We start from the raw sequence: 23302 nt of genomic DNA on the forward strand, positions 1-23302 counted from the left end.
TCTTGGCTTGGGTCTCTTTCACGCGCCCTCTCTCGCTCGCTCTCTCTCTGGCCACCAAGCTGTCGCTCGTGGGGCTTCGGCTGTCGCTTCGGCAGTGTTACAGAGCAGAGCAACGCATCTGCGGTCTTCAGTGGCCGCAGCCAACAGCCAACAGCACCGCGGATGCTCCGCTCCGCTCCGCTTCGTTTCTTCTTGGTCCGGTCCGCAGTCGGCGCTCTCTTAAGCGCGGAGCTCTCTGGTCGGTCGCTCCGCAGCTGCGTCCGTTCCGTGCGCTTTTCGAAAATAGTTACAAAATTTTCATCGAAGTGAGTGGAACGCCGCAGCGGTAAGCGGAATCGAAATCGGAATCGGAATCCGTCGCATGGACTCTTGAGCAGCCGGAGAAGCTCGCTCCAAAATCGCTGAAAAACTGAAGCACAATCGCGTTCTTCGCGTGGAAACGCCAGCACAAAAACAGCACACAGCAATCAAATCAAATCAAAACAACGTAAATTCCCATTTGTTCATCTGCGTATGGGAACCAATTCCAATTCTTCAGCCAAAAACCCAGTGAAACAAGAAGTGCATGCGGTTTTGCTGCTCGTGGAGCTATTGTTATTTTTAAATTGCTGACCGCAGAATATTTGTACTGCTAAAAATAGACGGCAACACACAAAAAGAGATGCCGCCGAAACAGAAATAAACCAAAAGCCCAAAGGGTAAAAACTCGAAAGTGCCAAAACAAACAAGAATTTCACTTAGAAGAAGTGCGTGTTCTATAAATATACAAATACAAAATCGCAACAAAATAGCAACCAGGAATATTTGCTGCCCAATCGCAGCACAAAACTGCATTTTGTTAAATATTTAATCTGGAAAAGCAATGTGTCAAAGTATAGTGCAAAAATATTTATAATACTCTGCCAAAACATTAACAACCGAAAGGGAAAATAGAATTCTACTCACACTGTGTGCATTTTATAAAGACTTTCGTTTTTTGGAATACAAAACAAACAGAAATACAAGAGGCGGAATCCATTAGTTCCGCATTAAAGTGTTAAAATAAATTAAGTCTTGGATACTCCGTGAACTTCGCATTTTGGAATACTTCAGCACCACTTTGGATATCCGTGTATGTGAATTCTATTAGTATTGCCAATCGATCTGGAGGGCAGAAGGAAATAATTTCACAAAGGTTGGTAAACAACTTATGTTTGTGATCGCCGTGATTGTTGAGTAATAGATTGTGGCTGACATAAAGAAATCAATTTATTGCCGTCGCAAAATATTTATATTATGCACACGTCATTAAGCATACGACAGGTTGGCCAATGTAAGAATCTGCTTGTGAACCACATGAACGAATGGCCATGTGAATAGTGTAAACAAGAAATATCGGCGTTTGTTTGCTAAAAAATATAGAAATGATTTTTGTAAAATTGTAAGAACTGGCTTATTTTAAAATATAAAACCGTAGTTTGTTTGACATTAAACAAAAATAAATTACAATTATGTGTCGTGTAACTAAAAAAAATAAAATATTACAAAAAATCGTTGGAAATGCCATGGAATATTTCATTTTATTGAGAATTTAAAAATCGAATGGAAAGGTATTCCAAGGCTTTCCAAACGATTTTTTAAGATAAAATTGATTTATTCCTAATTTTACACCATTTAAAAATAATTGTATTTATTTTATTTCAAATAAAATAGATTAAAATAAATTATGAAATTAAAAAGCTAATGCAAAATTTAAAAGGGCTTCTGTCTAAGATACAAAAAAATATATTTCACAATTTCCAAGCATAATTTTTCGTAGTTTTATAAATTTAAAAAACCTTTGCAAAAATTAAAAACAATTAAATTTATTTATTATGGTTTTCAAAACTACGAAAAATAAATTAATAATTTCAAAATTATTGTAGGAAAAAAGCACTTTTGGGGGAATTCGCCCAACTGCTAGTAATTGGAATAAACTTAAGCAGCTGGGGTTAGGTAATTGAAAAAGCCCAACAGACTTTTCAGGGAAAACGATTCCATTTCAATCTGACCACTAACACCTGGACACAGTGGCAAAGAGTGAAATGTTTACAAAGAATAATACTTGAGCCCGCACACACATAAGGCGAAGTACTGTAAACAAAATTACCCCAGTGCATATCTCATTACCAGACCAAGGATCATCGTCAAAACAAAAGAAAGAATTGCAAGAAAGAACAACAAATATAGGCAGAACAAAAAGGCGAAACTTTTCCCATTATCAACGCAAGTGTTTTCTCCGCTCTTATTTTTCCGCTTCATTTTTTCGTTTTCCCCATAAGTAGAAGTGTCAGTCAGGGCCATGGATATGACCACCGGCAGCTGGTCAGTCAGAGTTCTCGGTTCTGAGTGGCGAATCCCACTTCTCACACCGGAATCAGCGTCATTCATAAAACCGAAAGAGGAAAAATATTATAAAACGGGGGACATTTTTTACATCTGTCATAAATTTCCCTGCACTCGGACATAAATCTATTTTCTGCATTTTATTTGTTTATTTAAAAATTCTTGTGCATGCGAAAGAGAAAAGAAAGACGAAAGCCATAATTTGCAACCTGATTGATGTGACAATTCCTTAATTAATTTTTGTTGGAAATACGCCTTATATACGGCTGGCATTTAATTAGCAAATCTGTTTTTGGGAAAGGTAATACATCACGGTAAATGATGTGATGCGAGTGCAGCAAAGAAATGAGTTTATTCACATCCCAGAGTCTATTATCTGGCTCGTTTACCTTCCCGCAGCCAGGTAATTGAACCCTAGTCTTGTCCTGCCTTGCCCTTCCTCCTTAGATATAAATCTATATGTACAAATATATTGGTCTCGTGTTTTCATCTTTTCCCACGATTTGTCAATCAATCGCTCATTCTTATTCAAGTATCCGAGGCATTTTGGCACTTTTTTAGAGACAGCGCCCCGAAATAATAAAAAAATACAAATAACACGAATGGTTGATAAGGCCTGTGTGTTGTGTGCTTCTGTTGAGATCGAGTTCAGTGACTTGACTTTATCACTGCCTGCTGAAACTTTTTGGCTCAACATTCTTCGTTCTTCTGACTTCTTGTTTTCTACTGCTGATAAGAATTACGGAGGCTGAATCGGCGAAGAAACCGAGACCGAAGCTAATATGACTACACTGCAACAGTCCAACAAAGGCAGAGGTTTCAGATTTGGGTGATGACAAATGACTGATTCGTGTTTATTGTGATTAAACTTTTTTCAAGAATTTATGCTATATTTATTCTTAAATAAGTTAGCACTTAAAACAAACAAAAAAGTATATTAATTTACAAGTAAAAAGATGCTGAGGAGTTTGCCTTTCTTGGAAAAGTATTTAAATATTTAAAGTCTTAAACTTAAATACTTAAAACAAAAAGCTTACTTTCCAAGAAGTGTCCCTGAAATGTAATAACAACCGAAAAAAAAATTACACAGAAAGCAATTGTTAAGTTCTCTGAAATTGTTTAAAAAAAACAAGTAAAACAAGGGAAATGTATTTTGAACCATGGTTTTTAAAAGCAATGCTCGCAAAAAGTTGTATTTTTTTTTGACACACCCGTAAAATATAAAATTGATAAGATAATTTATAGCATTTTATTCTCTTTCATACTTTTCTCAATCCTTTTTAAAGCCCATAAATTATTTACCTGTGTTATAGTACAAAATAATTTAAAATACATTTTCTTATCAGACCAACTCTCCACAGTATGACACAAATCAAAGAACGCTTAGTTTTGCTTGGCAATAAATAATTTATAAGTTATTGACCGATTTAAAGGATATTTTGGCAAATAAATTTCGGTGCCACTATAGACCACTACATCCAATGAAGAACTGCCAATCAAAACCAGGCAACAAATATTTCCCAGCCATAAACATTGTTAAAAATGCAGATGCATTATACTTTTGGCACTGCACCCCCTCGATGACCAACCCAATTAGCTTCGGCTCCTTGTGCAGTAAATAAGCCACAAAATGAAAAATATACAAGAAGCTGAAAAAAAAGAATGGAGGATGAAAAGCTGGCGATGAAAGAAAATATTTTCTGCGCCATATTTTGCAGCCAACGCACATAAATAAGCTCTAAACCAAGAAGCCAAAAAGGCAACAGAATGGGCGTACCAAAACTTGGTCGCATTGTTGCTGCCACTGCTGCTCTGTTAAGGTTGGCAACTGGCCAAAAAGACATGGCCAAATGTGCGCCCGTTCTCGCTGCTAGCCATCATCCAAAATTCAGCCTCCCATAATCCCTTCATCCCTGCTTTCTGCTCTCGGCCAATTTCTGTTGTCGGCTCGCTAATAAATAATTTTAATTGTATTTCTTTTAACTTTCCTCTTTTATTTGGCTGCTCTACTTCTTTGGTAATAAAAAGATTTCCATTGTTGCACTAGTTGGGCTGCGGGAAATGGCTAAAAAAAAACGTGATCGACAGCAAATTGAGTTCGCCTTTATGACTTGGCCAATTTGCACAATGTGTGTGTGTCTTATCAGGCTGCAACGACAGCATTGAGGTTGGCCAGGTTTTCCCTTATTTCTCTTTTTTTTGCACTTTTTCTGTGCCAACTGCTGGTGCCTCCTCCAATCTTTGGTCGACAAATATGTCGAGTGCTTGACTTGGGCAAACTTTGTCACTGATAAGACTGTTGAACACCACTCTCCTGCTCATGTTCAGAACTCTTCAATTTTATGCTACAACACTGGCAAAAAACTTTGCCGTATAGATTTCTTATTTTAATTATAAACCCTTATTTTACTTTTTTTAACATAAAGCAAAAATAAGAATTAAATGCAAAAGCGAAGTATTTAACTGGATTAAAGCAACCCGATATATAACGTTTTTTCATGGGGTGTTCGTTTTTTGTTCCACCTAAATAATGTTTGTTTATTTACTAAATAGTAAATAATGAATAATGATAAATGTTGCATAATTAATCTGTTTCGAGTGGCAAAGGCAAAAAACCCGTTTTAAAAAGTTTTATCTTAAAGAGACACATATAAAGTCTCTTTGAGATAAAATTAAATTAAATTAAATTAAGTAAAACCAATTCTTAAAAGTGATTTTGATTCTTCAATTTAGTTCATTCAGATACTAACTTGTTAAACTTTTTGACATAATTATTCTTATGCTCCAATTTATATAAGACCAGCGACTAAACTTGATGCTATTTTTTTTCCCGTGCAGAAAAAAGAACCATAATAACCATACGCCACGTTGCACTGAAACTGAAATGAAATGAAACGAAAGTTTTCTTGCTGTTATGTTCTTTTTTGGCGACTTGGTCACGTCTTCAATGCACTTTTGCCACTTGAGGGGGGGGCAGTGACTTACGCGGGGGGGTTCGACGGTGTGCAGTGACATTTATTGTTGCTTGTTATTGGCGCTGCTGCTGCAGCAGAATCAGTTGGTCCCTGCCCGAGTATCTATATCCATAGCCAATGCACGAGTGTCTATGTATATACGAGATTCACCCACACCCACACACAGGGGCGTTGAGTTTTATAGGCGCTTTTAATACTGGGCCAAGGTAGTTTTTATCTTTTTACTTTGCCATTTCATTGTTGATGTGATGGCTGTTGTTGTTGGCCCGTCTGGCAGCTTTAGCCGATTTTGTTGTTGCCTTTTGTAATTGCAATTTGCAATCCTTGAACAACTTTTGTTCTCTTTCTTTGCCCATTCTCTCATCGCCTTCTCTATAGTTTTGCTTTAAACTACTTAATTTTATTTATTTATTTTCCCTTTGCGAGACCAGAGGAAAAAAATTAAGAAAACCCACAATTCATTCAAAACAGAGATTTGTATCTCTACTTAATTTCTTCTACTTTTTTTTCTAAATATATAAAATATATATTAAATATATAAAAGGTATAATTTTATTTAAAATGTGTGTCCATATTTCCTATTTTAGTTTTAACAAAAGCAGCATATTATATTCCTTATTTACGTTTTCTTAAGGAAATATAAAGATAGACTTTTCAAATTATTTTTTCTTTCTGGTAGGAATTTTTATCTGTTGTATTTTCATATATAAAGCTATTCCCAATCCATATTCTACATAAACAGAAAATCTCTAGGCAATAATGATTTTAAATATTTACAAATTGAGAGGAGCTCTTTTGCATTTAAATTTCGATTTTCTTTCCATTTGGTTTGTTAGTTTTATGTTTGTTTTCGATTTTCCAATGACGTCTGCCAGAAATTTTCCATTGCATCGAGACAATTGGCAGCCAAGTCAAGTCAAATGAATGCAATTGGCACACATACAGAGGCACCACCGCCCACCCCCTTCGCACAGCCCCCTTTTCTACGCCCCTGCACTTGTATATCACTTATTCGATCAACCTTCCTTTCTTGGCTTGACTCTTTTGGTTCGTTTTTCAAACAATGCCAAGCTGTCAAAGCTATTGATTTGAGTGTGCGACTTATGTTTGCCATGTGAACGCCTTTGAACGCCCACTCCCGCCCCCTTTTCCCCGTTTTCCCCGTTTCTACCTTCCACTTTTCCGCCCCTTAGTCTATCATCTCGGAATCCTTCTCTCTTGTCTGCGTGTTGCAATCAATGAGTTTTCCTTGGCAAGCGCTTTTCTTCTGCCCCTTTTGTACTCATGGTATTCTCCTCGTTTTGATCCTTCCTTTCACTTCTTGTTCCGTTTTTCACACTTTACCCCCCTTTTCGTGGCTTTTCCTTCCCACTCCCCCTGCATTTTCCACTACACATGTGACTGCATCTAGGGGCAAAAATGCAGAGCTTGCACCAAAAAAAAAAAAAAAAACGAAGCACAGGACAGGAAGCGAACATTTTCCACTGCACAAACTTTGTTGCCAAGCTTGTTTTACTTAAATTGTATTTGTACAAGGCTTCAACACTGCCACTTTTCACCCAAACTCCAAGGAAAATTGCCTTTTTTGAGCTACCAAAAAAGTGCTAACTTGTAGTTTGTGCCTGCTGGTTAGTTGGTCTTAACTTTTCGCTTTTCGCCTGAACCAATTTGGAATGGAGGAGGAACAATGTAGAAGTTACGGATTTCTTATATATGTATACCGGAATCCAGATGCTATATGGCCACTCCAGCAAGAACAGGCAATGAACCAAAAATCTAAAGCCAATTCATTGGCCTTTTGGCCTCCGTTGTGCCAGAGGGAGAATAGCAACAAGGGGAAAGGTGGCCATAAACAAGACTTTCTAGCTGCTGAATATATGGGCATAATCTATGGCCACGTTCTCCTTCCATTCCCTCCCATATCATTCGACTTGGCCCCGGAGGCCTTTTGTTTAGATTTATTGCTTTTTCTTTTGTAGCTCGAATCCCCTCCTCCTCTCTCTCTCTCTCCCGAGGTCCTTTTTAGTTGATAATTGATGAACATTGTGACTGCTGCACAGAAGGACACCCCTGCACTCCCACATAGACCAAACAAAGCTGACCAGAGATCATCTCTCGGCACACACACTTTTCCATTTGAAGCCTTTTCATATATGCAGAGGAGACATGTCAATCACACTGATTCAATTAAGTGAAGTGCAAGCCTCACAAACAAACAAGTTAGACACACAGCTCGAACACCAATACAAACAGGCTTAGTCCAGGCAATTGAGAATCGACCTCAAAACAATTGTTTGTCTCCGTACTCAAACTGCGCTCACAAGTAGGCAATGCAAATTTCCAATCGGAGAAACTAATGAGAAACTGAAAAAAGGATTTATAATCTTGAACCAATATAGTATTCCAATCTAAATATACACAATACAAATATGCAAAATTTATGTTATCACAACATATCTTAACACTCATAAAACTTGAGTATTTATATTATATAATTATTTAATTGTAATTAATTTACATATGAAGTGATTTAAAATTCGAAGAAGAGTCCTCGCTAACGCCATCACAATGATTGCCACATCAACAACAACGAAATTCACTCCGTTTTGTCATATAAATGACGCAAATAACAATCAGCTGCGCCTCCTTTAATTCCCTCCCCGATTCGAACCCTTAACCCACTCAGCTGTCAGCCAAGTCATTGCAGGTGTTTGGGTGTGAACGTGCACACTGAAGTATATTAGTTGGGGGAATGAGTGTTAAGGACTGCTTTTAACTGCTCACAGGAATAAAATCATGTGCCAAATGCCTTCGAGCGGCAACTAAAAGTCGTAAGCAACAGGGCAACAAAAGCAACAACTGCGATGAAGCTGCTTTAATGATGACAGCACAGGAAAAGGAGAAAAACTCAGCTCAAAGCCAAGGACCAAAATCATAGGCACACGGTAACAAATAATCATTTTGGTCTTGGTACTAAGAGACTTTGATATTTTCCATAGAAAATGTAGCCATATTCAAATTTGTATTTAAAAATAAATGTTTATTCTTCTTAATTGAAAAATGTAAGAACATATGAACTCTTAGATTGTTGTTGTTAGATTGTTTTTACAAAAAAGTGTTTTTATGTGTCATTATGTATAAACGAAAACAATGAGTTTTCATTTATAAATTCTAAACTCAAATATATTGTCATTTGCTATTTTTTATTCCTATAAGCCGGAACCAATATTTTTTTTCTGTGCAGTTCATTGTTTCTTTCGGCTGTGAGTGTAGTGTGAGTTGAGGTTGAATGATTGCCGACGCCTGCTGCTGACAAGTGTTGCGTGTTTTGAATATGGTACCACATCTATTCAGAGAATACGTCTATACTCGCTCAAGTATGTCCTTTTGGACTTGTCGCTTAATGACAGAGCCAAGCGAATTTCGAGCACTTCAAGTGCTTTGTTTGCTGGCTCATAGCAATGTTGATTGGTGCTGTCGAGAGGTCTTTGCTCGTATTGAAAGTGTCCTTCAATGAGAACATATGTTTGATCTGCATGTGGAATAAAGAGAATCCTTGAATAACTCATTTAGAGAAGGAGGACTTGATCTAATTCATGTTATAAGAGCAACTGATTAAATGTGGGCGGTATTATTGAAATACAAAAAAACTTCTTAAGACCATGAAGGCATGATTAGTTACAATTTATCAGTATGTATTTAAATGCCTTGGCAACAAAATGCCTATTTTGTTAATCCAGCCTTTACAAAAGCAATTTAAGCACTTTAACGGATGGTAAATAAAATCCGAAAAACGCCCTGAATAAAAGCAGCTGCAACTTGCTGAAATCCTTTTGTTGATTGACTCACCTTGAATGCTGGCAACTTTGCCTCTTAGCTGACCTGAAAGTTTGTTAATGCCATTCCCCGAATGGCGATAGAATCCCGACTATGCAAACTGCTGCAGCTGCTGCTTAGCTTCATTTTAATTTTTAGCTGCTGTGTAAAAAACGAGCAAAGAATAAAACTTTACCGTCAGAGCTTTTGTGCCACTTTTCATGCTGCATTGCAAATTTTTTCAATGTTGCAAGAGGAGATTATGGGGTGGTAGAAAACTTTATAACACTCATTTCATTCAAAGTTTGCCGGCACGGAACAAAGTCGTGGACAAGTGGGAGGATTTACTGCAGTACTCCAGGGGTCATTCAATGGTTCATCAATCATGCCACGCCCTCTAATCAAAACATGAAGTGTCGAACAGGGAGTTCAGTTCGGGTTATGCCAGCCATATGTTACCCCTATATAGTATGCCTGTTTGGCCTCCTAAAAGGCTGCAGCAATTTCGTTGATTAGCCTTGTGTCTGCGGCAAGTTTCCTCCCACCACCCAACACCTTTTCCTCTGCCCATTTTGCTGTTTGTTATGGCTAAACATAAAAACTAAACGTTAACGTACACACACACACATATGCTCTGTAATTGATACGGAATGATAAGGAGGAAGAGCGAGACGGGAAAGAAGAGGCCATGCCTCAGCAGTTTGCACAGTTGTTACCTTTATATTCAGGTTTTCTTTAGTTAGGGTATGGAAAACATGTGGAATTTTCGAATAAGGCTTCAAACAACAGCTTACGTTTTAAAGGAATTATGGAATGATACAAGTTAAAAAGAAATATATGTTGGATAATATGTGTTTGTTAATAAGTGTATGTCTTTTAATAATATCGTTATTTATATTATAAGCGTATTTGTACTTTTGTTTGTAAAATTAAAGAAATTTAAAGACACTAAAAATTAGAACTTATTTTTTTTAATGTGCACTTCCTGCTTAATTTTTTTTATTCTCCTTAGTGCATTTTCTTGTTCGACTTTTAACTGTTTTCCTTTGCCATAAATTTGCCTCTTAGCTTTTTTTATGTGTGACGCTTGGTTTTTATTGCGGCTTGCCTCGCCTCAAGGTAAAAGGCGATGCACGAATGTGGGTATTCACACCAAAGAAAACTCCTACTTTCACTCCCACTCAGCCATTCCTCAGATGGCGGCCAACACCCAACGCAGCATCATTTCGGCCTGGCTTTATTCCCATTTCCCCGCAGCGCGTTTTGGCACAGGTGCCCGTTGATATATGGGCTTGAGGTTGGCCCAAAGGCGGGGTGGAGAGGGTGGTCTTGGCACGGGCCAAAGTCGTTTTCGGCTTAGGTCGGTGCTGATATATGTACATATATGGCCACGTGGCAATCGCCAGATCCCCGTGGCATATCTCCCCCCTCGTTTATTTGGCATGAGCCACATTTGAGTTTCTAATCAAGGTAATTTTATGTTTGCCAAGCTCGACTAATGCCAAAATTACATTTTTAGTCACCGCACCGCCATTCTGACGGCGTTTCTTTGCCATTTCCCTGCTCCTCCCACACAATGTGGTTTTTTGGCCAACACGGCGTATTCGTGATAAATGCAAGCCAACACTTGGCTTATCCCTAATGCCCATGTGAGTGGCTGTCTGTGTGTGTGTGTGTGTGCAAGTGTGACTGCGACTGTGACTGTGGAAAGTAGCCATTCTCTTTGAGCTGCTAATTAGGCCAACATTGTGGTAGGAAAACCAGCAAAACAACAGCAGCCAATTGTATGCCAAGACAAGCCATTAACATTAGCGCACGGAGGGAAAGTAACGAAAGCGAGTGTGAGGATAATATTTTGTGGCGAGGAGCCAAACAAAAGGTCACTTTTAAGGCAGTACTTTAGCATTGACCTGCTGCTGAACAACAGCAGCAAAAACCGTGACTTGAAAGTACATTTCAATCATGTGAAAAGTTCAAGTTTTACCCAAAGAAGGTGATTAATGTATTTATGCGAACTTAGCATCTAATTATAATAGGTAATGTTATGTATTTTATAAAATCTTGAATATGTGAAATCAAAAAAATCCTGTTTTTGCAATGCAAAAGTTTTTATGAAACACACTTAATACTTGCAAATATGCCAGACTTGTAAAATTGTATTTGTAATAACCACTGGTTTATACCATGTACCTCGTAAATTCAACGATGTGCTATCGATACCAGAAAAAAAAAGGACAATTATTTTATTGAAATGGGCAAAACAAACAGAAATTTGGTATTATTTATTTAGGGCACCGAAGATAAAAACAATTTCAGTTCGGCATTTCCCCTTATTGTGTCTATGCACAAATTATCGCTAAAGCACAGTATTTAATAATCAGATAATTAATGTACAAGACAGAATTTTTAATTAAAAATATTTCAACAAATTATTTGAAAAACTAATGCAAACCGTCTAATCAAATCTTAAGTTTCTCTGGCCCCAAAAAGTGTGCTAATCGAGTATCGCCCGACATAATGGTGTGCCGACGTGAGAGTGCACGATCCACTTGACAACTAAATCCCGATTCAAATTGATGCATCCAATCAACCATTTCGCCAACCATCCATCAGTCAATCAATCAATCAGTCAAGCGACCAATTTCGCCTGCGTTTAGGGTCAATAGAGGAGCGCTTGTCAACGATGAAAGCTCCAATAAGAGGGTGTCGGGAAATTCGTGTATATGTGTGGGTGTATAAACTTGTATGCAAGTGTGTGAGTGTGGTGTGAAGTGCATCACTTAATGCATCAGTGAGCAAACGATATCTGGGCCATTGCACTATGGGGAATTTGCCCGATTTTTTGGAATAAATGTATTTTTTAAAAGTATGCCAATTTTCAATTTTTTTGTTTTAATGTATTAAGAAAACATCAAGCTGTTTCGTAACATACCGCAAATGTTAACTTAAAAGTCTAGTATTTAAATACCAACTGTTAAAGTCAGCTGTTGCAAGCGCACATGGTTTGTTTACATTTTGCTTAACTATGAAGCTCATTTTCAAATCATTATCTCTGCAACAAAATGACGTAAGACAGTCAAATTTGAAATGATTACCAATTCTCAAGGTATGTTCTGTGTAAAAATACTTATATATTGCTTAATATGTGCGTCCAATTTTTACAATTTGTAAATGTAGCAGGTGATGTTTTCGTTTGGGGTTTGGAAAGAAAGTTAAACTTCTAATAGAGTTTTAAAAAAATGTTTAACTGTGTTCAGTGAGTGTCTATATCTATGTTGTAGAGCCATTAATTGCGAATTCAGAACATATTGTCTCATCGTGCGCTTCGTGCGACTTTTCGCGTAATTTCATTTTTTAGAAACCAATCTCTTGATCAAAAACGCAGCCCTGCTGGAAGTTTTGCATAAGCAAATGGGTCTTCGAGAAAAAGAAGATGGCGAATTCACTTTTGTTAGCTAGCTAGTTAATCCCACAGTTGAATCTCCAACTTTACAGATGTTTTTCAGAGAGCCATGGTTACTTCAGACCCCATCATTTCATCAATTAATTTGAAGAAGCGCGTCCGAAAACATAAGCTGCTTGCTCTTCCACCAGAAGTCATTCAATTGTTATTATGCCAATATGAACCTGGAGACGAGTCTCTAGATGTTGATAATTATGAAGAAGAAAACGACTATGATTTTTTGTACAACATTGAAATTGAAAATTAAGAGCATATAGAGCTAAATTTATTATAAAAAATATAAAAAATTGGGTGGGGGGGGAGGGGTATACTTTCACTTTTCCAACAGGTGTGTATAGGTATGTAGAACACTATAAAAAAAACCTCACTGAAATATGTTACATAGTTCGCGAGTTATTAATTTATTCCAAAAAATCGGGCAAATTCCCCATAGTGCATTGGCCCTAAGTGTTTAGAATATTTTCATTTCCAGCCTTTGCTTTCACTCGGCTTGAATATGTTCGGCATCGAATAAAAAAAAAAATAAATAATTCAGAATACCATTTTCATTGAAGTTTATTTAAGGCCTTGCAAAAATTAAAATTTCATTGTTCTTAGCGTGGTAAAAAAGTCCCTATGAATACAAAATCGTTTATGCTCAACACAATATAAACTCAACAATCCTATAATGTGTAAGTTCTAAATTTTATAATCACCATATTCTCTTTATCCTCTTTGCAGTTGACATGTTCAAAGCCAACGAGGAACTCTCATTTTACATATCGGTAAGTGGAAATTGTCGTGCCCCAAATGCATATGAGTTATGCTCTGCTTAAAAGCTCATTAAAAATTGAATGAACACGTATGTAAATTCCAAGTTTGTATTGGGGTTCGCAGGGAGGCAGTCAAAAGACATGACCCAGAAAGGCAGCTAATCAAAAATACATATTGACACCACCAGGACTGTAAAATGTGAGATGTGAAAACAGAAGTTAGGAAGGAAGAGAATGTGGATTACTGAGCCAATACTGAATGAAAAAATGAATATCCGTTTTAAACTCTGATGCTGGCAGCTTTCAAACCATTTTCTTTCGCAAACATAAATATAAAAGTATTGTCTATGTGTGAGAGTGTCTAAAAGAGTGCCATTGAAGCAATTTCGGAGTTTTGAATATTTGACAAAAGTTAAACTAATTGAATGGATCAACTTTCTGGAAACCTTTTTTCCGGTTTACTCATCCACATTAATCATACGCCATGTGTTACAGGCCGGGACACATTGGATTATTATGGGCTCGCAAAGAAATTCTGGCCAGCACATGAAAATTTCATTAAATTTTAAGCTTGTTATTGTCTGTCTGTCTCCCAGTCTGTTAAGGGTCGAAATCTGGTTTGGGCCACGAGTTCCTGTTGTTGTTGCGATGACAAACGCCCGAAAAGCTGTCATTAGTTGAAATCACATGTCATTGGCAGGGCGAAAGTGACCCGAGCGTGCTCGTCATAGGCATCCCAAAGAGGGGCGTAGCTAAAGGGGGTCGAAAGGTCTCTCTGGGGAGAGGTTAGTGGACCTTTTCGGGCAAAAAGCTGTGAAAGTTTTATGCGACACCTTGGTTGGATGACTCTTTGGCCTGTAAGTTAGGGCCAAGCTACTTTCTTAAAGATTTGTTATTTGAACACCCATAAAGTTGGTAATATTTGACAGCTTTGTTGCAACATTCTTATCAGCTGTTGCTCTAAAAAGTAAAATAAAAACAAATTTAGCAAACGTATGACTCCTTTCAAGCCAATCATGCAAATTAAATATTATGTTAGCTAGTGTGTCTTTTAATGCAACATACTTTTATAAAAAGTGTTTTTCATATTTACACAAATTTTTGTTAATAAAACAATTATCTATATATGTAATATGTGTTAATGAAAAAAATCCCCTTTGTAATACCATTTATCCACGCTTATGAGTCCATGTCAAGTGTGAAATTTGTGTGTCAGTGTTGTGTTTGTGTGTGTTTGCAGGCATTTGCTGTTGTTGTTGTTGTTGGGTACTTAAATGTTTGCCTACGTGTCAGTCTTGTCAAAAGCAGTTGCTCTCCCGGTCGAACAGGATGCTGCTTTTATGACAGTTCATTGATATTCATTTGTGTGTGTGTGCCGTTATATAGAAATATCCTTGGGATGACAAAGGTCCCTTCAGACTTCGGATCAAATTCGGTTATGGCGAGTCAAGGGCTGGTTAAAAAATTCAATTAAAAACCATGAAAAGCAGATGGGAAGAAAACAAAGCCTTCAAGGGACCGCAAATCGGCTTATGGCCGTAAAGCGAGCTCCAAACGAAACTCATTCAAAAGTGAAGTTTGATTTCCTGCATGCGACTTTCCGTTATTTCCTTTTCCTTGCTTACTTTGCTGCGCCGGGAGAAATGTTGGAGAAATGTTGGAGAAATGCTGGCAATTTCCAAGTGCTCAGTCAACTCTGTCTCAGTCGTCCTCGTCCATTTCCCCTTTATTCATTCCCTTTCTCACTTTCTGTCGCTTTATTTCCCTGCCTCAATCAATATGGCTTAGGCAGACTCGTTATAAATTCATGTCCGGCGTTTTTCTATATTTTTTTTGCTGTGAGCCCCAGCATGAATATGAATGAATAAATGAATGCGTGTACAACTGCGGTACAACTAATAGCAGAAGGTGTCCTTCTTCGATATGCGATTTCTATGACTACATATTACATTAATTACGAAAAACCATTCTTTAAAAAACAAATGTTCCAAATTGAATTTGTATTTTAAGATGAACTAAACATCTCATATTATATTAAAATAAAGGAGTTACATTTAACATCAGTTCTCCAAACATGACAACACTTTGTACAAATTTAAATAAAAGACTACTTCTTACTATTATTTTGACCATAACTGTATATAAGCCATATAACCCAGTCACATTTCTTGTGACAGTATTTTTTTTCCCAGGTTTCCCATTTGGGCTGCCCTTTTTCTGTTTGGCTTTTTCTACGCCAATTGAACTATCTAAAAAGAAAACTCTTTTTCTATGCCTCTTCTCTCATTGCCTTTTGTGGGGAGATTGCTTTTCAAAATCCTTTTCAAAATCCACCGTCAGGATGGAAAAGTTCAAGTGTCGACAAACTTTAGCTTCAAGACCAAAGCAAACAAAATCTCATCAATTTTTCAATGCTCACCTTGAGGAAAAGGAAAACCAAAACAACAGCAACAAAAATTAGGAAAGTGAGGGGCGAAGCGGAAATTCCATGAGGTTAAAGAAGAGCTAAAAGTTGGAGAATAGACCACACCACACCCCAAAATCCCATTGATATACATCTTCTAGGCCGGGAGCAGACACTGAGACACTAAATCCGCACGTTTACACCTCAACGCACACAACAAATGGGCGGGGGCGGGGGCGTGGCCCTGCGGCTGTGTTACTTTCGACTTGGTATTCACAATAAATTTGTGTATCCTACTTAATAATTAACTAGAGAGGTGGGCGTGAAAACTTTGAGGCTTCCCAAACAAAAGACTCAAAGACAGCTTAATAAGGATGTGGCAACTGAAGGTCACGAGGTGGAGTGAAAAGGGCCTCACATCAATAGAAAACGGCAGAATCAAAAGTGAGATTAGCTTCAATATGTCATTAAGATAGGGAAAGGGGTTGGGGTGAGAATAAATCCCTAAAAACCTTAAGGAGCTCTTTAATCGATTTTCCTGCAGATTAATTGTGATTCGTTGAAGCGGTATAATAAACAATTCCAGGAATCGAATTAAAAATCATGAGACTATTTATACATGCATTTAATTAAACTCTGATAGATAATTTTATTTAGAAGTTTACAAAAATTGCCCTATTAGGCCAGCGTTTAAAGATTTTGTTTCTATAAATAATACAATTGCCTCGAGCTTACTCTTTATTCAATTTTATGTAAATTTTATTTACATGTTAGAAGGTTAAGCTTTTTTAATGCCAATTAAAATTATCCTACCTCAAATCAAACTAATAACCAATTGAATTGCATTTCAACTTCAATGAAATGACTGGCTATGCTTAACCAATCAAACCAACATCAATAAATCCTGCCATGAATACCTGGAAACTCCGCAAGTTTTCGCAAGTGGACTTTACCTTATTTATTCAGCGCCCTTGGCGATTCCAAAGATATTTCCCTCCATTCCGTATTCACTTTTCCCACGGTTTTCGCTTTCTTTTTCCTCGTATCAGCAATAAAAAGGGGGAGAAAAGTTAGATGATTACAAGACAAAATGCGGCGTTGCTTTAATTGCACTTGAACCCCAACCTTCGACCCCAACACAACCCCTCTTATCCCCTCTTACCCCCTCAGTCACCTCAGCAGCCAGTTAAAGTTAATTTGCTCGGAGCCTGGCTCAACGATGTTCCACTCGCTCATTAATTACAGCTTAGTCCGACCCGCAGTTGGAGCTTTAATGATTTACCTGCAGATGCTGATGGTGTTCTTACAAAAATCTGTAGCTGTTGTAGGTGTTCTTACAAGAATTAAAATAAAACTTATAGAAAAAAAAACATAAAATTATATAAATTACAATTTAATGTAATTAAAGAATAAAAAAATCAAAAGGCCAATCTTATAAAACAAAACTATTTTGTCATATTAAATACCAGGATTATTGCTAATTGGTTTTCTTATTTTTTTGGTTGGTGTATTGAGAACGGACTTGTTATTTTTATAAATACAAATTTGTATTATTAAATAACTAACTAAGCTTTTAAATATTTAATATAAGTCAGAAACACTTTTATTTTTTATTTGCGTGTATAACTTACTTATATTTTTTGCTTCAACTTCTTTGCGCCTTATTATTTCTTGATTCCTGGCACTTTGTTCGCCGCCCTTTGCACCTTTCCCATTTGCGGCATTTCCAACTGCGGCTGTTTGCCAAAGGACTTTTCTTTGGCGTGGCTTTTCTCCGGCTTTATCCTCAATGCTTTTTTACCTTTCTCTAGCAGCCGCTTCTTATTAATGCTTTGTAATCAAATACACTCTTACTTATCTGTTCTCTTTCTCGTTCCATAGAAATTTTTGTTGATTATTTTGAGCTTTGCGTACTATTTGAGGACCGCGTGGCCTTTCCCCTTCCCTTTGTGCATTTAATTAAGCAAATAGCAGAAAAAGGTTTGTTTGTTTTTTTTTGGGGAATTTCCCTTTTCCTATTTTGGGGTATTTTCAAGGGTGGGGTGATTCTTACTTGTTGCTCACTTTGTAAGCTTTTTAGATATCTTTTACGGCGGTGGTGGCTTTGATCAAATAATTAAGCAGAGTCCGCGAAAATTGTTGGTTAGGAAAATATGCATGAGATATTAGTTACAGGTTTTTATTTAAAAAAAACCCCTTAATTAATTAAATTTTAAATTAACCAATTAAATATATAAAGCGATTCATTTAATTATAATGGCTACAGCGATAAAAGAATGGTTTAAGCAGGTATCTATTACATTATTTGAATAGGGTATTTTACGTTCTTCCTTTGCTGGCATTTTGAACTTTTTGCAGTGGCATTGATTTTTTTTTGTGCCCACGTGTGTGGAGACCAGGACCTTCTGCAACAACTTGTCGCCTTTCAGCTGCACTCCTTTTGCCAATTTGCGACTAAATTTGCACGGCTGTCGCTCAGAGGAACAGACGGAGAAGGACAGCTTACTCGCTCACGTTTGCCAGCAGGAATTTAATAAGATAAAATGCTGCAAGCAACGTGACAGAAGTGGAAATGGGGAAAATCAAGAAAATCGAGAGGGAATTCCTCTTAAAGCAACTGGCAGGCGAGCAACCGCAAATGCAGTTTAATTTTAATCAAATTGCAGAGCAATTAACCAGCAAAAAGGAGCCAGAAAGTAAGGGGAAATACAGGTAGAGCGCAAGGAGATGCCACAATTAATAATGAATTACACGCAAAAGAGGGGAGAGTGGAGAGGGGAAAGGGGAGACTTGCTTAAGCCAAAATGTCAAGACTGCAACTACAAACAAGGTTGCCACTGGCGAAGACAACTCAATTAACCTCGACCTTCTCCTCACAACAACTGCAATAATAACGATGACAACTCGCTGACGTCAGGCCACTGGTGCCGTCTCCCTCTGTCCCCCAGCCATCTCTCTCGCTCGCCCGCGTCGCAGCTTTTTAGTTTTCAATGCCGAACGGTGGACATTGTGGGCATGTCGCCGCTTTAATTTGAATTCCAGTTGACCATCGCCAGTTGCCACCTTAAAATACAAAAAACTGCTCCAAAATATAGGGTGACAAGCAATTATAAGGATCATACTAAAAGTTACCGCTAAAAAAATCTTATTGGTCCTAAGTAATTAATATCCTTTTAGGTGATTACAGCACAATAAATGTTTTTTTGTAGCAGATTTTCTTTATTTAATTTTTTTTAAAAATATTTCTATCCCATAATGGTTTAAAAAATAATTATTATTAGTAACATCATTTTGAATTTGACATTTTATATAATTTTAACCTTTCTCAGCGAGAGTGAACTGCCTAAATATTAAATATTATTTAATATGGAAAAGGCGTAATGTGAACTTTTATTTTTTTTGGTATAACTACCAAGATAATCAATGCGTGTTGTCGCATTGCGAATTTTGCGCATGCGCACGGATCCAAAACCGAAAAGGCAAAGCCGGTGTCAGTGGTAACCCCCTCCCCCCTCTGCATCCGCGCCTACGATCGTCACGCTGCGTTTGCCGGCATAGAGGCAAACCTGTTTGTCAGCCCCTCGCAATGTTGCACAAGTGTCGAATGCTGCTGCAGCTGATGTTTGTTGCCATTGCAGTTGCAGTTTCAAGAACCGGGTCAAGGTTGCTGCAGCGCCTCGGCGATCACAGCCAGCGGCAAAGTCGGCGTCGCCGTCGTCGTCGGCAGAGCAGCGCAGCTTTCGCCTTGTGCGCTTTGCATTGAAAGTCAAGTTCGCGCACACATGTTTGATTGACATTGGCCAACGACAACCAGATGGCCTGATGGCGATCATGAGGAGATCAGCAGTAAAAAACGCACAGACCTGCAACATGTTCGCTCCAATTCGGTTGGCTTAATTAATGAAAAAGTGAGAACACTTTGGGAACAACTATTAAAGGCTTTATATTGTATCCCAAACGAGGATCTTCAAGTTATTAAGGAAATAAATGTTTGCCTTTATCTGAAGATATTATATTTTCCTAACGAATATGTTTTAAAAGTGGCTTTCCTGAAGTTTATCAATGCAGTACTAGATGAAAGACTTTTTCTTCAGTTTATGAAAGAATATATGTTATTTTTTAGTAAAGGAACAAGAATATTGTTATATTAAAAGCACACAGAAATAACGTATTAAAAATTTTTAAATTGCATTTTATTAAAATATAATATTTAGAAAACCTATAATATAATTTGTCTTAAAATTTATAATACTTTAATTGAACTTTTAGTGAGCGTGCTTAATTTGACACTTATGATAAGCCACTGCTTCTTTGTCACGACAGAAATATTATCTAATTTGCATATTAAATTCCTACTTAAATATCTTTTATGACTTTTACATGACGTGGGCTTGTTAAAAATAATCCAGAACGCTTTTTTCAAATTACTATCGTTCTGTATTACTATATGTTTAACATTTTTTGTTCCTTTGCATATGAAAATCGCTTCACTGTTTTTTTGTTTAATAAGCCACTTGGAAATCCTTTCACATATTTCTCTTTAATGGCTTAATGTGAATTCTGCCACTTTCCAATTTAATTCACTGCCATGTACAAAAACCAATCAAATTGTTTAAATGGATGCAACTTGATGCTGAACAGAATTATATTAATTGGGAGATACAATAATTAATAATATTTTAATGAAATTGTCAAACCAGGAGCGGTAAATTAAAAAAAAGTGGCAATAAAATAAAGAAAATGCAACTAAAGAAAAAGAGACTGGTGGAGGGCGTTTTCCATCAGCTGCAGGCAGCAATTTAATTTTGTTTGTGGCAACATTCTCTCACTGATTAATGGCTAGCCACGCACAGAAGCCACCCCATTCCACACCCCTTTTGAGGCCATTCAATCTGCTCCTGGCTGGGAAAACTGGTGAGCAAGTTAAGCGAAATGCTATTAATTTTCATAAGTAAATGAAAATTGATGTACGTAGCTGCCACCGCCCACTTTATCTCACGTATATAGAGGGCCTATATATGCGTGTTTGTGTAGTTCGGCTATAACAGCCTTGGCAAGACGAACTTTTCAGTGAATGGCACTTGAAGTGCAAGTGTTTGGCTACCCATTTCACCCTAGATCGGTGGGCCTTCTATGGAGTAATTTCAGATATTGTTCCCATAATCTATATAGGTTCCATTGTCAACAAGCGAGCGCTGTCATTCAGCAAACAGTTCTCAAAGTCATCGAGTGCCAGACCATAACACACTAAAACAGAATTTATTTATACTATGTAGACTCTGTTTATTTAGATGCACCAGAGACCCTGAAAACTGCAGCAACTGAGATAGCAGCATGCTGCCAGAGGGAGATGGGTAGAGAGCGGGCAAGGAGACAGAGTGTGAGATAGCATTGAGCAACTTGGCAGCCTCGATTGTGCACTCATCATCAGTAGTTGCAGTGCTGTTTCTGCTGCTGATTTTGCTGCTCCACCGGCAACCGCAATGTCAAACTGCGACTCAAATGACTCAAGAAGTCGCCTCTGATAATAACTGGAACATTGCCATAGATTTTACATACCCTTACAATCAATTATTAAGATATTTTGTGGCAAAGGTGGTTTTAAGTTAGTTATTCCATTTTGTTATGAATAACATGTTATTCTATAGAGTTAGCAAACTATCGTTATAAAAGGCACTTATATACACAATTATAAACCTTTTAAGTATAAACAAATCGATTACAGTTTTTGAAATTTCTTTTGTTATTCTATCCTACATCAATTCAATTCATTTTAATGCTGCTGAATAGAATTTGAAATGGTTGTTTTGATTTCAATCATTAATACTGTTGTTTTTTCCAAAGCGATTCAGGCCTCCGCAGTTAAGAATAAATTATGAATCACGCTTTAACCACAAAAGTGGATGCCAAAGTGGTTCACTCTTGGTGTTGCTTTTATTATCTGTGTGGTTGTCGCTCTTTGTGGCTGCGAAAATCAATTGCCACAAGGCCAGACTTTGGCTCAAGCCTCCTCCGGCGTCGTGCCTCCTGCCCCTTGCACGCAATGCTGCAGCAGAGCCAAAACGATTTTTGCGGCTGATCTTGAACCAATTGCAAATTGCTAAAACGCAGCCAAAGCAACAACAGTCGTTGTCACGGCCAGCTACAGAAACAGAAAATTGTTCGAGTTACATTTATAGGTATGCCATGGCATTGACTGGCATCAATAAATTAGAATTGTTCTCTCTGCTCGGTGCTCTTCTCGATTATTCGGCACACTCTTCCCCTGCGAAACGGGGCGTATGCGTGATAAACTTGAACTTGTGCGTTCTCATTGCGATGCGGTGTGTGAACCGTATTCTGTATGCGATATATATTTCACTTCTCCATGCCATGTGTGTGCTTGGTCATATTTGCACATTGCGCATACGCAGCGTTGACCTCGCCTCGGACAATGCAACTAATTAGCGATTGCAGGCAGATAAACAAGCTAGTGTGTGTGTCTGTGGACAATTGTTTGATTATCAATTAGTTTCGTACGAGCCCAAGTGGCTGACCTTAGCAGGCAGATAGCTTTAGATAGCCGAGGTGTCGGTGTCTCCGCCCCAAAGACCCCCTTCCTCACTCCCCCACTCTTTATTTGCCTGTATCGCTCCTCTATCCCTGCCTGGAACAAATGAAACCAATGTCAAATGCTAAATATCTCACAACACAAAGTCATTGAAATTTGCATTTGCCTTTTTTTTCTCTTGCTAAAATATATCTGCCCCTCTCTTCGTGTTTTTCTCTTCTTCTCTGGGAAAAGAGCGGCAATGATTTGCTCATCATTTTAAATATGTCACGAGTTGACTGCTCGATCACGCTCTTTATCAAAGCTTTGTATTTAAAGTGCAAGAATAATAAGTCCTTATCCCAGTATAAGTACGTGTTGTGTCATTTGTATATTATTTAAAGCAAAAAAATACTTAAATTAGTCTTTCATGCATGCAAAATTCCCAACCACTTTAGTAATGCTTTATTTTAAGATGGGGTGGATTTTCCCGTAAGCTTTATACTTTATCAAGAATACAGAGAAACCTCAGGCTGAAATAAAAATCTAAATAAAAATACTTCAAGCTGGAAGAAGATGAACCTAGTAAAAGGGGTGACAAAGAAATGGTTTTACATTGCTGATGACGTGAAAGCTACAATATAAATGTGGAAAATACCAGAGTGGAAAACTATGTAAACTTGGCAGCATTTTCCGCATTTTGGTTTTATGTTTCTTTACTTTAATTTAAATTTCGAGCTTTAGAACTGTGTGCAAAATGCATTAATTGTTTCCCATATATGCAAATGATTTTGTCTCGGCCTGAAGCTCCAAAATAATTAAAAAGCGACCAATAAATTTGGACAAACCAAAAACGATGCATAAATTGTTTCTTTCTTTGTGTGAAATAATTGCAATTTATGAGAGTTTTGTGGCCTATCAACGCGTGGCATCGGCGCCGCCGTTGCCCCATAAATTTTTAGCAACACTCCACTCGACTGGCTCGAAGAATATTTAATA

General features: G+C 37.5%; 1 protein-coding gene across 6 annotated transcripts in view; it reads left to right on the forward strand.

Moving 5' to 3' along the window:
• Positions 1-264: 264 nt before the first annotated feature.
• Positions 265-23302, forward strand: part of LOC108042812 — a 42985-nt gene continuing 19947 nt past the window's right edge. For 2 of the 6 annotated variants that reach the window (XM_017121267.2, XM_017121268.2), the window contains exons 1-2: positions 265-1174; positions 13339-13382. The gene's annotated coding sequence lies outside the window, so the exon portion shown is untranslated. The remainder of the gene's footprint in view (positions 1175-13338; positions 13383-23302) is intronic. The other 4 variants (XM_017121269.2, XM_017121270.2, XM_017121272.2 and 1 more) reach the window with 3 other exon arrangements.

Source organism: Drosophila rhopaloa, unplaced genomic scaffold (genome assembly GCF_018152115.1).
Source record: "Drosophila rhopaloa isolate 14029-0021.01 unplaced genomic scaffold, ASM1815211v1 contig_2, whole genome shotgun sequence".
Taxonomy (NCBI): domain Eukaryota; kingdom Metazoa; phylum Arthropoda; class Insecta; order Diptera; family Drosophilidae; genus Drosophila; species Drosophila rhopaloa.